This window comes from Eucalyptus grandis, chromosome 9 (assembly GCF_016545825.1).
Source record: "Eucalyptus grandis isolate ANBG69807.140 chromosome 9, ASM1654582v1, whole genome shotgun sequence".
Lineage (NCBI taxonomy): Eukaryota > Viridiplantae > Streptophyta > Magnoliopsida > Myrtales > Myrtaceae > Eucalyptus > Eucalyptus grandis.
Genome location: NC_052620.1, coordinates 29,125,578 through 29,141,170, shown reverse-complemented (window position 1 = coordinate 29,141,170; position 15,593 = coordinate 29,125,578).

Below are 15,593 nucleotides of genomic sequence, written 5' to 3'. Positions count from 1 at the left end.
ATTTCCATTACGTGGGAAAAGAGCACCGGCCAAGGAGAGAACCTCTTGATGATAAAGGACGCAATCAGTCGGAAGCACATGTGGAAGGTCGACAACTTCTCGAAATTGGAAAAGGAATTCTACGACTCGAAAGTATTCATGGCCGGAAACCATAACTGGCATCGCTCTCGACGTTCCTCAGATAGGCACGCGGCTAAACAAATTGGATGTTTATCTCCTCTGCTCGCTTGGCTTGTGAAATGCTGCTATGCTGATCACGGATAACAATGAACTTTCTTGACTAATGTAGGTTCATATTTTTCTGATAAAGTCTATTCAACGAGACTAATGTAGCCTCGTTGTTGTTCTTGGGCATGGAAAAAAATCCTTCAACTGAGGAATTACTTTCGCTTATCCTTTGTGTGGAAGATTGGAAATGGCCTATCAGTGTCTCTTTGGCATGATCACTGGCTTTCTTGTGGCCTGCTTGATGCCTTTATCCCTTGCTCATTCCGTGAAGGCTTATGTCTTCCTGACAATGCTGTTGTTGCGGATCTGTTTACCTCTATGGGTTGTTTATTTAAATCCTTTTTGGAAAGATGGGGGATCTCTCTTCCGGTCCTCTCTTCGGCTCGTGATAGGTTTACCTGGTGCTGTGACGCTTCTGGATCATTCTCTGTAACTTCAGCATGGAATTCCATTAGAGTCAAGAAGGATCGTGTTGATTGGACGTCTTTTGTTTGGGACAATGCTGTAGCCCCGCGGTTCCAGTTTAATTTATGGCTTATAACCAAAAATCGCCTGCCGACCCAGATGCTGCTTCTTTCTCATGGAAGGATCGACTATAATGTTTGTGCCTTCTGCAATGATATTCCAGATTCTGTCAAACATTTATTCTTCGGGTGTCGCACCTCGGCTTCTCTGGCCTACTTTTGGGCCGCTAGGTGTAACCTCCCGTGGCGGAATAGATGTTGGAAAGATATCCTCAGTTGGGCCTTAAAGTTCTTATCTGGTAAGGACTTCTTCCATTGCATTGCGCGGTTCTTGTTTGGAGCTATGTGTCACCTTATTTGGAAAAAGAGGAATGCGATTATATTTCGGGGCGAATCCTTAGTGGTCTTGGCTCTAAAAAACCACCTTATTAAGGTTGTGAGGGATAAAGCTATAACATTCAAAGATGTTCCTCTTACCCCGAGGAATAAGAGGCTTCAGCGTGGTTGGGGTTCGACCTGCGGTGTTCTCGTCGTCTGACTAGTGCTCCTTAGTTGCTGCTTTGCACGAGTTGCTCCTATCTTTCTTGGCTCGCCGTTCTTAGCCGCTTCCTTGGGGGGCTGAGGGTTGGTCAGCCTTGTTGTTTCTCTTTCCCGCTTGTTTGTTTTGTTGCTGTGCCCTTGTGGCTTTCTTGTTTGCCTATGTGGCCTCTTACATTGGCTCCCCCACACTTTGTCTCCTTCTGAGGAATGAGTGTAGGTTTTTGGTGCCAATCTTTTGTATATTGCCTTAGCTTTATTTATTTATTTATTACCTTTACCAAAAAAAAAAAAAAAAACACGGAGATTACAACATTTGTAACCTGACAATAGAGGCATGTTTTTCCTGCCGGAGATGGAGGAAAAACGGTCCAAAACTTTTGCTACAACACCAAAAAAAAAAAAAAAAAACCTTCACCAAGTTCAGTACCATCTGTCCTTCCAGGAAGGAATGGGACTGGGGGTTTAAGCTAGTGAATCACTCTATTCTTCAATTGACGTTTTATAGTCTAGAAAACCAGAACACATTGATGGATAAGATGTCGTGTGTCATTCATTCAGGAAAATACGGCTCTATCCGAACGGGTGGGGAAGCGGACTCGGAGGTTTCGTCTCACTGTTTTTAGCTCCTGCTAACAAAGACACCCGTCCTCCAGGTACTAGAGTATTTGCAGGCTTCTCGCTGCGCATCATGGATCAGCTTCATGGAAATAATGACGTTGGAAATGGTAACCACTTCTTGTACGAAAACAAGCTACGAGCGAGCGATTAAATTCTTGTTGTTGACACTGGAAACTCTCTCTCTCTCTCTCCCTCTCTCTCTCTCTCTCTCTCATGCAGCTAATCCCTGGTTCAGCTCTTCAAGCGAGTTGTGCGGTTGGGCGGAATTTACTTCACATGCCGACTTACGTTCTCCGAAGACAAGCTATTTGGTGAAGGGCACTTGCATGGTCAAAGCAGAGGTCACCATCCTCGGCGAGGTAAATGCGCTGTGAAGCTCCCATCCTCTTGAGATTCACACACCCTCAATCATAGGCGAATTATTAAAAAAAATCATAAATATTTTGTAATTGCGCCAATTCAATCCTAAATAGTTTTCGGTCAATTCAATCCTAAATCTTTTCAGTCCATATGACCAAATTTATCCACCGGCGATAACGTAAATGCCAACCGATGTTGATGTGGCAATTTTTCGTAATATTTTTTTAATTTTTTTTTTCTCTTCTCTTTTCTCTACTTCCTCCTTCGACTTCTTCTTGTTAAGAACAGCAAGAACAGAAGGATATCAGTAAGAATAGGGGAAGTAAGATATACAAGAGCAATGAAGAGAAAACATAAAAAGAAGAGGAAGTAGAGAATATAAATCCCGCTGAGAAGAATGAGAAGAAAAGGGGCTGCAAGTCTTAGCAAGTCTCGATAGTTAGTTTGGTGTACTTCAGTTCTGGAATTTAGTTTTTTGCTTTAGTTAGTTAGTTTTCATTTCTTCAACTGTTCAATACCTGTAAAACAGTTTCCAGAGATAGCCATTGTATATAAAAAGGCTAACTCTCGTGATTGTAAAGCAATGAAGAAAGAAATAGAAAGAAGTTTTCCATCTCAAGATCTCTCTACTGTTCTTTCATCCAAGATTTCCTATTTCTTCTTCGTGCATAAACTTCTTCATGGTATCAGAGCGTCTGCATCCTGAAGAAATCATCTTGATGCTACACAAAATAGTTAAATCTACATCAGATCGAAGTTAGATTCGAAACTTCATTGATCTCTAAAGATATCTGTATCTTCCAACAAGATCTATGAGTTGGTATTTTTTCATCTTCATCAAAATCTTCATTAGCAATATACTTGCAGCAGCGTACTGCAAACCAGTAGAATTCGTGTCTGCAACTAGCGTTGATCAAAGATCAGGAAGAATAGAATGGCAGCAAGAAATTTGAGATATCCATTTCCTATTTATGTTAATATCTCGAATTTTGTTACCATCAAATTAGCTGAGGATAATTTCCTTCTATGGCAAGCTCAATTCTATAGATTTTTAAGGAGCCAAGATCTGTTTGGTTTTGTGAATGGGGAAATTCCATCACTTGCAAAGACATTGCAGGTCAAAGAAGGAGGTCAAACTTCTGAGGTTCCTAATACTGATTATAATGACTGGATAAAAACAGATCAGCTTGTATCTTCTTGGATTAGTGGTGCTGTATTAGAAAATATACTCAGCTTGATAATCGGCTTAAATACTGCTTATGAAGTTTGGCAAACTCTGCTAAATCGGTTTACACAAAAGTCAGTAGCTAAGGAGTTCGAGTTAAGAAGAAAACTGCAGGCTTGCCAGAAACATGAACAAACATTATTAGCATACCTCAGGGAGTACAAGTCAATATGTGATCAATTGAATGCCATAGGAAAACCAGTTGATGAAATCACAAAACTATTTGGAGTTCTTGAAGGCCTAGGATTTGAGTATGAAAGTTTTAAAACTACAATCTATTGCTTAAAGCCTCAACCATAATATGATGAAGTAATCTCACACTTAGAAAGATTCGAAGCCAGGTTACAGAATTACTATTTAAATCAATTCAGTCCTAACCTAGCTTACTATGGCCAGAGGAAAACTGAAGCTATACATGAAGAAGAGGCTGACAAAGAATATATACAACAGAATACTATCCTTAGAGGATCAAGAACAAATAATCATGGAGGAAGAAATTATGGAAGAGGAAGAACATATAATGCCAAATATAGGAACTTTGGTTATCCTGGCAGAAACATGAGTTATAGAAATAATAACTCAAACTATGAACAAGAAAATCAGCAGTTCAAACAACTCAATACCTCCTATGGCTTGGGTCCTGTTCAAGGATTTAGACCATACAATGTATCAGCACAAAGGTATTTTGATACCAAGTCATATCCTGCATCAAATTCAACTCTTCACAAAAAGTTGTAGGTGGAGAAAGCAGCAGAACACGCTCGACTTGAGTGTCAAATCTGTAAGAGGCCTGGTCATGATGCCTTACATTGTTGGTATCGATTTGATAACTCCTATCAAGCTGAGGAGATACCAACAGCACTAGCAGCACTACATATTGAGGAGGCAAATGATCAAGGATGGTATCTAGACACTGGAGCAACAGCCCATATTACCTCTAATGCTGGTATACTTCATAGTCTTTCTAAAAATAACAATGCTGATACAGTCATGATAGGCAATGGTCTGTGTTTACCTGTCAAATACATTGGCAATGCAATACTGAATACTGCAATTGATGCCTTGCCTCTAAACGATGTGCTGATTGTTCCTGAGATTAAGAAAAATCTTCTATCAGTATCAAAGTTAACTGATGATTACCCCTGTTCCTTTATCTTTAACAAAACTAGTGTGTATATCAAGGACAACACCACCAACACAACCATGAAGCTAGGAAGGAAGGTTAAAGGGCTGTACAGAGTAGACCCTCATGCTACAGAAGTCTACTTCAGTCAAAGACAAAGGATTGTTACAGAAAGTATCTGGCATCAATGATTGGCTCACACAAATCAAGATAACTTGAAGCATTTGAGGAATCAAAATCTGATTCAATACAACAAGGAACCGCAGTCTGTATGTAGAAGTTGCCAAATAGCTAAGAGTACTGCTCTACGTTTTCCATTATCAAATTATACAACTACAAAACCTCTAGAACAAATTCACTGTGGTATCTAGGGGCCTTCTCCAGTTAAATCTTTTCAGAGTTTCAAGTATTATGTCATTTTTGTTGACAATTTCTCTCGGTTCAGTTGGATATATCCATTAAAGCTGAAGTCTGATTTCTATAGTATCTTTCTCATGTTTCAAAAGTTAGTAGAAAATCAGCATAGCTGTAAAATCAAGACTTTTCAGTGTTATGGTGGAGGAGAGTTTATTAGCCAAAAATTCAGAACTCACTTACAGAACTGTGGCATTCAACAACATATCTCCTGTCCATATACGCCTAAGCAGAATGGAATACCTGAAAGGAAACATCGACACATAGTTGAACTTGGTTTGGCTATGCTGTACCATGCAAAAATTCCATTAAAGTTTTGGGTAGATGCATTTGTAACAGCCAACTACATTGTTAACATTCTTCCTACTCAAAAATTACACATGCAGTCTCCCTTCAGCAAATTATATTAGCATAAGCCAAGATATGACCATCTCAGAACCTTTGGCTGTGCTTGCTATCCTTGTCTTCAACCATATGCACAGCACAAGCTTGATCCACGATCTCTCACCTGTGTCTTTCTAGGATACAGTGATCACTATAAGGGATATCGATGTCTTGTCCCTACTACTGGTCATGTTTACATTAGTCAACATGTAGTATTTGATGAGAATTTCTTCCCTTTCTCTTAGAAATTAGCAATAGTTTATCCCTCCTACACACACTTGTATAAATTGTGGACGAAGAAGAGCAGTTCCTAGCTCCCTCCACTAGAGATCACATAAAACATTCAACTTCTCAGAATACAGGTTGGGAACAAGAATCCACAGCTGAGCAAACAAGTGGAATGATCTCACCTGAATGCACAAAACAAGCAGTTTCTGTTTCTCCAGCTGAATTTCCTATGGATCAAATGTCCACCACCACTCAGAATAGTCCACAACGAGTTGAAATACCTGTTTCCATAACCGAGACAACAGATGAACCAGATATGGAACAACACACTTCAAATAATCAGACAAATTCACAAGGTACATTACCTACTCACCTTATGCAGACTAGGTCTAAGTCTGGCATTATCAAGACCAATCCTCGATATGTATGTCTTGCTATATATGAAATACCTACTAAACCAAAAACAATCAAATCAGCCTTAGCACATAAAGGCTGGTATAAAGCAATGACAGAAGAGATGGATGCACTTTATCAGAATAAAACTTGGGAATTAATCCCTCGAACTGGTCAAATGAATGTCATTGGTTGTAAGTGGGTATTTAAAACAAAGCTTGCAGCTGATGGTAGCCTTGATAGACTTAAGGCTCGACTGGTTGCTAAAGGATTTCATCAGGAAGAAGGCATTGACTTTACAGAAACCTTTAGTCCAGTCATCAAACATGCTACAATTCGTATAGTTCTATCTGTAGCCATGATGAAACACTGGCCAATCCATCAACTAGATGTCAAAAATGCATTCTTACATGGTACATTGAATGAGATAGTTTACATGGAGCAGCCTCCTGGGTTTCAAGATCCCAAGAAACCTCATCATGTATGTCTCCTCAGGAAATCTCTCTATGGACTTCGACAAGCTCCTCGAGCCTGGTTTGACAAGTTCAACAACTTTCTGCTTGAATATGGGTTCTTTTGCAGCTCAGCAGACCCATCCTTATTCATCTATCATACTAATACATACACCATTCTTCTACTACTATATGTTGATGACATTATCCTGACTGGAAGCTCCTCTCAGTTACTTTCCAATCTTATCCATTCTCTAAGTCTTCAGTTCTATATGAAAGACCTTGGCCCACTACATTACTTTCTTGGCATTGAAGTTACAAATATTTTTTATCACCTGTTTCTTTGCCAGACTAAATATGCCAGTGATCTTCTTACTCGAGCTCATATGCTTGAGTGCAAACCAATTACCACCCATGTATCACTAAAGCCGGCTGTTCTGATAAATGATTCTGCTCTCCTCTCCAATCTTGTTGAGTATCGAAGTTTAGTAGGTGGCCTTCAGTATTTGACTTTAACAAGACCTGACATTGCATATGCTACAAATCAGCTGTCAGAAATTATAGAAACCCACTATTGCAGACTTACATAAACTCAAGAGAGTTTTGAGATATGTCAAAGGCACTATAAATCTTGGAGTCTTCATTCACTCTCGAAGCTCTCTCCACCTATATGGGTTCTCAGATGTAGACTGGGCAGGATGTGTTGAAACAAGAAGATCAACAACAGGTTTTTGTACATACCTTGGTTCCAATCTCATATCTTGGGCAGCAAAGAAACAATTCACAGTCAGTCGATCCTCTACAGAAGCTGAGTATCGTGCTCTTGCTTCTGCACCTGCTGAACTTATCTGGATCAGTTTTGTCCTTCGTGATATAGGATGCTCATTGACTCGTCCAACATAGCTCTTTTGAGACAATAAATCAGCCATTTCTCTTACTATCAATCCTGTCTTACATGCTTGCACCAAACACATTGAGGTAGACTTTCATTTTGTTAGGGAAAAAGTCTCATCAGGGTCATTACAAGTGAAATATGTTCCAAGTAACTATCAACTTGCTGATATATTCACAAAGTCTCTCCCTCGTATTACACACTATCGGCTACGAATCAAATTAGGAATTGGTTTCTCACCCATTCCCAATTTGAGGGGGGATGTTAAAAACACCAAGAACATAAGGATATCAGTAAGAATAGGGGAAGTAAGATATACAAGAGCAATGAAGAGAAAACATATAAAGAAGAGGAAGTAGAGAATATAAATGCTGCTGAGAAGAATGAGAAGAAAAGGGGTTGCAAGTCTTAGCAAGTCTCGGAAGTTAGTCTGGTGTACTTCAGTTCTGGAAGTTAGTTTTTTGCTTCAGTTAGTTAGTTTTCATTTCTTCAACTGTTCAATACCTGTAAAACAGTTTCCAGAGATAGCCATTGCATATAAAAAGGCTAACTCTCGTGATTGTAAAGCAATGAAGAAAGAAATAGAAAGACGTTTTCCATCTCAAGATCTCTCTACTGTTCTTTCATCCCAAGATTTCCTATTTCTTCTTCGCGCATAAACTTCTTCACTTCTCCCAGTGGTGGCCGGTGAGGCTTTGGTGAGGGTTGCGGTTCTTACCCTTCCTCACCCACCCTCGCTGACAGCCTCCCCTAGATCTGGGTGAGGCAGCTTCACCTAGATTTGGCAGCCTTGCCGTCACCTTGCCACAGGCAAAGGCGGCCTCACGTGCAGCTAGTGAGACCATCGCAGCCCTGGGCCATTGCCATATGCAAATGAACCATTGCTCCGTATTTGGGTTGCATATGAAGCGTCGTGAGGGGAGAGCGGCGAACTTGGGGGGTGGGGGGAAGGAAAGAACAAACAATGGTGGAGAACATGGAGGCATTGCTGAAGAAGGACGAGAAGGCTCGGACAAGAAAGAAAATAGATGGTCAAGATGCACTATTGTTCAAGAGGTAGGTTCAGAAAATAAAATAACCCGCAGTAAAGCTCAACAGCCTTATAGAAACATATGCTCAAGCATTTTCTTACACATGCATGTCTTTAGAAGTCAACAGAATCTCACGTATTCATGTCGATGGATGTTACAGCACCATACTGCAACTTGTGTCATCAGAGAGAAAATCAATAAGATGAAAGAGTAGGCATTTCTTGTCATGCCCAAGAGAAATAACATTTGCTTGTAGTGAAGCTGCAAGTGAAAATTGGTGGTGATAGAAAAGGTAGCTGCCCAACAGAGAAATAGATCCTAGCATTGTTTCTGGGTGATGATTAGGAAACATCATGAAATACACTGTAAAGCAGTGAATCTCTGTAAAAAGGTGAAGATAAGATGATAATGAAGCAAAATACCATAAAAAGAAAATTAACCTTCTCACTAAAATTTGCATTAGAATAGTACTTTAGTAAAGAGGGACGAATCCTACCTACAAGTTTAATGTCTGTGTTCTCTACCACCATTTTGCTTCATCTCTCATGAATCCCACATAGTTTGTGCCGAACCCTTTTTTGTACATAAGCCATTTGAGAATGAAACAGAGCACAGATCAAGCTTTGTCCTTCTGATCATCACACTCAGTAATACCAGATTATATTCTGATACTCAGATCAGTGCTCCAATGGCACATCAATGGGTAATGCAGTTTACAACGATATGACAACATTAAATTAGTTCAGCTGACCAAGATCCAAAAAAGGATACCTAGGAACAGAAGTTTACTTGTCATTATTTAGGGTTCTGAACAACACCCTTCTCACGCCCTCGCGAATATGTAAAAGACTCCATTACTTCAGCTGCAGGAAGTAGTCTATCATTCTTACAGAATTGGTTGGACAATATCACTGTGTTTTAATCACAAGTCATATCGAATGCAGGCTGAATGCTGCAACCATGTAAACTATCAGCAACTCAATAAATGACAAATGACGCAAAAACCATTGGTTATTGTTAAGACCCAATACAATTTCAGTTAATTGTTATCTAGCTCAGATGTTGCATAAATTAAGACAAATTCTGCTACCTAAGTATCGAATGCCAAGCACTGTTAAAGTAGTTAGCCCAATAAGATGTATTCATGTAATCGTGCTATTCCTAATATTTCATAACTTCGTAGAAAAATGTTTAAAAAAATTTTGGATGTGGTTTTTGGTTAGTGACGTGTGCAAATGTATGGTATAGTTTGTAGTGGATGGACAAGTGATAGAATAGGATAATTGAAGGACAAAGAACATGGGATATGGGAAATAGTTTCATTAGTTGGATAAAATAATTTTACAATAGTTGAAGGAAGTGTTGGTGAGGGAGCTACATGATATGGAGTATTATCTCATATTCCTCTCACTCTTTTACATTTGTTGTTTTGCTACGCTCCCCTCTTTCCTATTTATAGAGACTAAATACAACATTCTAGAATAATGTGGAATGTTGTCCACTTAGGCTTATTCTAGGAAATTCTAGATTGTAGTTCTTCTAGAGACTTCTCTTACATGTTGGATATTTTCCTCTTTCTTCCAGAAACTTCATCTAGGGAATTCTAGAAGTTTAGCAACTCTAGGAAATTCTAGAAAATGGATCACTATTTCCAACACTCCCCCTTGATCCATTTTCCGGATACTTCGGATATTGTAGTTTATCCCATGCTTTTAGTCCGTCTTCGTTCCATGATCCCTTGTATCCTTTTGTTGGCACACTCGCACCTGCTTTCGAATGTCCATGTCTTTTCTTTAATGATGTCCCATATGTCTCAGGGCATCAAAATGCTCTTAGTTGTAGTTGTTAGCTCGGGCTCTGGCTCTGGCTCTCAAAGGCTCTGGCTCTGGCTTCGGCTCCGGCTCCGGCTTTGGTTCTGGCTCTGGCTCTGGCATTGGCTCTTTTGGCTCTCACTCGGCTCTGGCCTTTGATTCTAGCTCTGGCTTCGGCTATGACTCTATTGGCTCTCGCTCGGGCTCTGGCCCTTTTAGTTGAGGATGGTGAGAACAAACGCCCATAACCATCCGATTTGCCTGGTTCTGGCTTCATGGTCCCTTATGCATGACTCAGTTACGAACCTAGGCGTAACTTGGCTCTGATACCATGTTTAAAAAAAATTGGATGTGATTTTTGGTTAGTGACGTGTGCAAGTGTATGGTATAGTTTGTAGTGGATGGACAATGGATAGAGTAGGATAATTGAAGGACAAAGAACATGGGATATGAGAAATAGTTTCATTAGTTGGATAAAATAATTTTACAATAGTTGAAGGAAGTGTTGGTGAGGGAGCTACATTATATGGAGTATTATCTCATGCTCCTCTCACTCTTTTACATTTGTTGTTTTGCTACGCTCTCCTCTTTCCTATTTATAGAGACTAAATACAACATTCTAGAATAATGTGGAATGTTGTCCACTTAGGCTTATTCTAGGAAATTCTAGATTGTAGTTCTTCTAGAGACTTCTCTTACATGTTGGACAATTTCCTCTTTCTTCCAAAAACTTCATCTAGGGAATTCTAGAAGTTTAGCAACTCTAGGAAATTCTAGAAAATGGATCACCATTTCCAACAAAAAAGCATGTCAAGACTAAGTCAAGACTATATTTTTGGATAACTTAGCATGCATAACATATAAGCGATCAGCATGCTGCAAGAAACTCAACTGAGGGACAAAACTGTGATATTATTATCCCTCGGAACATCAACCAGCAAAGCTGGACCAAAAGAAGGAGAAACCAATGATCATCAGAATTTTACAAGACAGAGCACAACATAGTGATACCTCAATGAAGATGAGGATATAACACGAATGACCAGCAAAGAAGGAACCAAAACTAATGGGAAAGCTCAGGATATGAAAAGTAAGAACAGAGACCCTTAAATCAACTTTAATTAACTTCAATGTCTTTCTCCACTGTATAAAAACTGGTCTACTCTGATTAACAAGACATTTGCCTTTTCAATTATGCTTCTAATTTCTTGGCCACAAAATAAGTTATTGAATTGATTTACAAGTGAGACTCGTGAGGCAATGAAGTTCACAAGACAAAGGTCAGTGCAAATTGTCACTCGACAAAGAACAATTTTCAAGATGCTTAAACCTATAGTCGGCAGAACCACATGATCATCAGATACAGAAGCTAGAAACACAAATTAAAAACTCCTCCCAAAACCTACTAATATCCAAAAGAAGAAATCAAACCCACCATCAAGAAACAACACAAAAAGCCCATAAATATACCATTGAGGACTGCCAAATCAAGCGTGTCCACATCAAAACCAGCATCGAAGTAATGATCAAAGACGTGACCGGGAGCATCCACATAATTCCCCATGTAAGTGGGCAACTTCATCTCCGAGTTATTCGCTAAAGACCCATTCTGCATACTTGCTGCAAGCCTCAGAAACTAACCCAAAGCATACTTGCTGCAAGCCTCAGAAACTAACCCAACCCATCTTCTGATCCCCATGACGGCATGTCACTAGCGATTCTATGACTAATATCGAAGATCCTCCCACCATCATACACTTCTCAACAAATGGGGCTTGAGGTCCTCATACCGTCAGACACCGAGCAGTCGCCAACATTAACATTGGTGGGTAGGTTTCAATGGCTGAGGCTATGACACAGTGAGGAGGTGAGCAAAGAGAAGTGGGGAGAGAGTCTTCATGGTGACTCATGGTGTTGAGAGGGAAGTGTACTAGACCAAAAAAATCAAAGGTAAAAGAGAGCCTTTTCACTTCCAACTGATATAATGTTTGAAGGGGTCGATGTGATGTTGATGAGAACTGAATTGTTCACTTCGATATCATACTTCAAAGTTCAATCACTCGATGTTGTGTAAAACAAAAAATTTTGAGGAAAACTCACAGATCTAAAAGATATCATGTTCCCAAAGTTTCATATGAAGTGCATGAGTGCAGGATCAAATGTTACAATTGACTGCGACTGCGTTAGTTTTACCTCAGTGATTTGTAAATTCTCAAGAGGGTTAATACTGACGAGGAGGTTGGAGGAAGATATGTCTACAAGTTTCTCTACTTCCCCCTTTATAGCTGTCTCTTGGTAACTCGATATAGCTGTCTCTTGGTAACTCGATCTTCTATCCGTTTTAACTATGATGATCAACTACCTTTCAAGAAGCAAAATTTATCACGAAACAGCCATATAGCGTATTGTCTTGAGGAACTATCTCTTTGCCAAATCAAGTGTTCTTAAACTCGAATCGTTTGCTCATAAGTAATAGCGAACAAAATGATCAACAAAAACAAAAGCTAATCAATCCAAGAGAAGAATACATTACCATTAAAAACTTCCAAATCCGGCATCGTAATAGTGATCAAATACATGCCCAGGATTGTCAACATGGGTGCCTGTGTGAGCAGGAAGCTTGATATCAGAGAAATTCACGATGAAGCCGTTCTTCACACTGAGGAGAAGCCAGAGCAATTGTCCCAAGCTCTCTTCAGAGTTGAACAAGGGTAGGTCCAGCATGATACTATGCGTGAAGTTAAACATCACCAAATACCACACCACATCCTCCAATAAAAGTAAAACTTTCAACCAAGAATATCCTCCTATCGTATGAAGACCAATGTAGCAATTTCACCACAGTTGAAGAGTATATTGATATAGCTAGTATAAGCACCTAGAGGGGGGTGAATAGATGTAAAAATAATTTCTTGAGATATGAAAGCAATACTGGACTAACAACAGAAAGGAAGTTCTCCTTTAGTTAACAAATCGAACTATGATCAAAGTAAAACGGAGAGTAAGGAAGAGAAAATTGAACACAAGGTTTATAGTGGTTCGGCTTATTCCAAGCCTACGTCCACTCTTCTGCACTGACAGCCTACTGGCTGGATTTCACTATGAACAAAAGAGATATTACAGCACTGCTTTCCCTTGATTCCACAGTGTAGATATTCTATCACACTTCCTCAAGGTCTCTCAAAGTATAGACTCTCTTTTGTGTACAGGATTTCGCTCAGTAGATGAATTGACTAAGAATCAAAGAGCTTCAAACTTTGGAATTCTTCTATCGTGCACTCCTCGAACAATTGGAACGTCTTCCTTTTATACTCCTTTGTGCCATCATACCCGTTGGCACTTACCAAAGGGATTCTTCCAATCCTCCCGTTGAGAATCAATTAGGAAGATTATTCGAGCTATTAAAGGAACATGTCGATAGCCCATCAATCATGCTCGCCCATACAATCAGGATCTTAGTTTCCATAAGTAGAACCTTCCAGGAATACTTCGCAATCATCGGATCTTTAATCATTCTTGATTTGAATAAAGGAATCCGTTATGTCTTATCCAGCCAAGAGATCTTCTCCAGTCGATAAGGCCAAACTCCTTAATAAAGTAGTTCTGGATAGCCTTTCTTCAATGGATTAGAAACTGTCAATGAGAATAGACTTTGAGTCTTGAGTCTGGTAGTCCGGAGGTCTTTAGACTTTAATAGAAGAGTTTGCAAGGCTTCAGACTAGACTGATAGAAACGTTTTGTCAGCTTCAAAATATTCCAGAAAGATTTCTCCAACAATCTCCCCCTTTTTGATGGTGACAAAAATTTCCTGCAGATTTGAATAACTTTGACCTGCAAAACATTACTCAAGCAAATATTGATATCTCATAAAGATTAATAGCTTAATGATAACACTAGAATCTGCAACCACAAAAAATAGGTTAGTCTTTCATGAGAGTAAAGCCATTCATAAAATATCAATAGTACTTAATATAAGCAGCAATCAAATCCAAATCCATGTTCAGTCAATCCTCATCCAGACACAGACACACAAGTCACACATCAAAACAAACTAAAAATTCAACAAGTTTAAGTTCAAAGATTTCAAATCTCGCATCTCTCCCCCCTTTTGTCATCATCATAAAAAGAAGTTGAGATGAGAATAGAATGGAGTCAAGTTTTCTTAGGAATGCGAACAAGCTAGAAATCTCCCATGAACTGGATGATGCCTTCCAACTTTTTCAGGTCCTCCTTTAGATGATCCACCTCTTCACTTTTAGCATTGGCTTGAATCTGAAGAGCAAGGGCTTGGATCTGATCAGACAATGAAACGGAAGAAGCTTGTCCTGCATTCTTCAAGTTCTGAACTTCGCTTTCCAAAGCATATATCTGACCCCGCAATTCCAAAAGAACATCAATGATTCTGCAAAAATCTGCTGAGTTATCAGTTTGCGTACTGGCTTCGACATGATCTGATGGAGTAAAGGCAGACGATGGTATATCAGCATAATCACGCAGATTTGGCGATGAAGCACCATGTCCCTCCTTAGGAAATTGAGAGGCATGAATGTCTTCTGGATCTGCTGGAGAACGACTGACTCCTTCATTGGTAACAGGATATGAGGACATTCCTCTGTTTTCACCATCTCCCCCTATCTCCATGGCTTCAGGTGGAGAAGAGTTTTCCTCATGCTCTCCTTCCTCTTGCTTTTCTCTTTTTTTTTCTTCTTCAAACCTTTCTTCGTCTGTTTCTTTTTCTTCAGCTTCTTTCTCCTTTTCTTCCTTTTCCTCTGCTTCTCTCTCCTCTGCTTCTGTATCTTCTTCTTTCTCCTGATCTTCTCTCTCCTCTGCTTCTTTCTCATGTTCTACTCTCTCCTTTGCTTCTTTCTCCTGACGTTCTATTGATTCAAGAACAGAACGACTCAGCTTCTATAATGCTATAGCAGAAATTGTGAGGTCATCCTCATCATCTTCATCAGTAATGAAAGCTTTTCTCTTTTTGGATGGAGTAACCATGGGCTCCTTCCCTTTTCTTTTCGCTGCAGAAGAGACTTGATGAGATTTGACAGAGGTTTTTTCCTTAAATTTCTCCAACGCCTTGTCGAGATCTTTCAGATGCATTTTGGACACCATTTTCAGTCCTACCACCATTTTGTCACGGTGGTCGAACACGAGAGAATTTGTGGAGGCTGAATATTCAAATGTCTGAATATCTTTGACACAAGACCTGGATAAGGAAGTTGGCCCTTGTCCTTCACCACTGCTCTATACATGCGAAACAGAATAGTATGAGGAAGAGAAAACTTTTTACCAGCATTGATGGCGTACATCAGCTTTGCCTCTAAGTTAGAAACATCAGTCTTGGAAGTTGATTTGGGTCTGAGGAAATTTATCACAATTTTGTGAAGCAGAATGTTGAATGCATGCATCCTTGAGTACGAAATCCTTCCT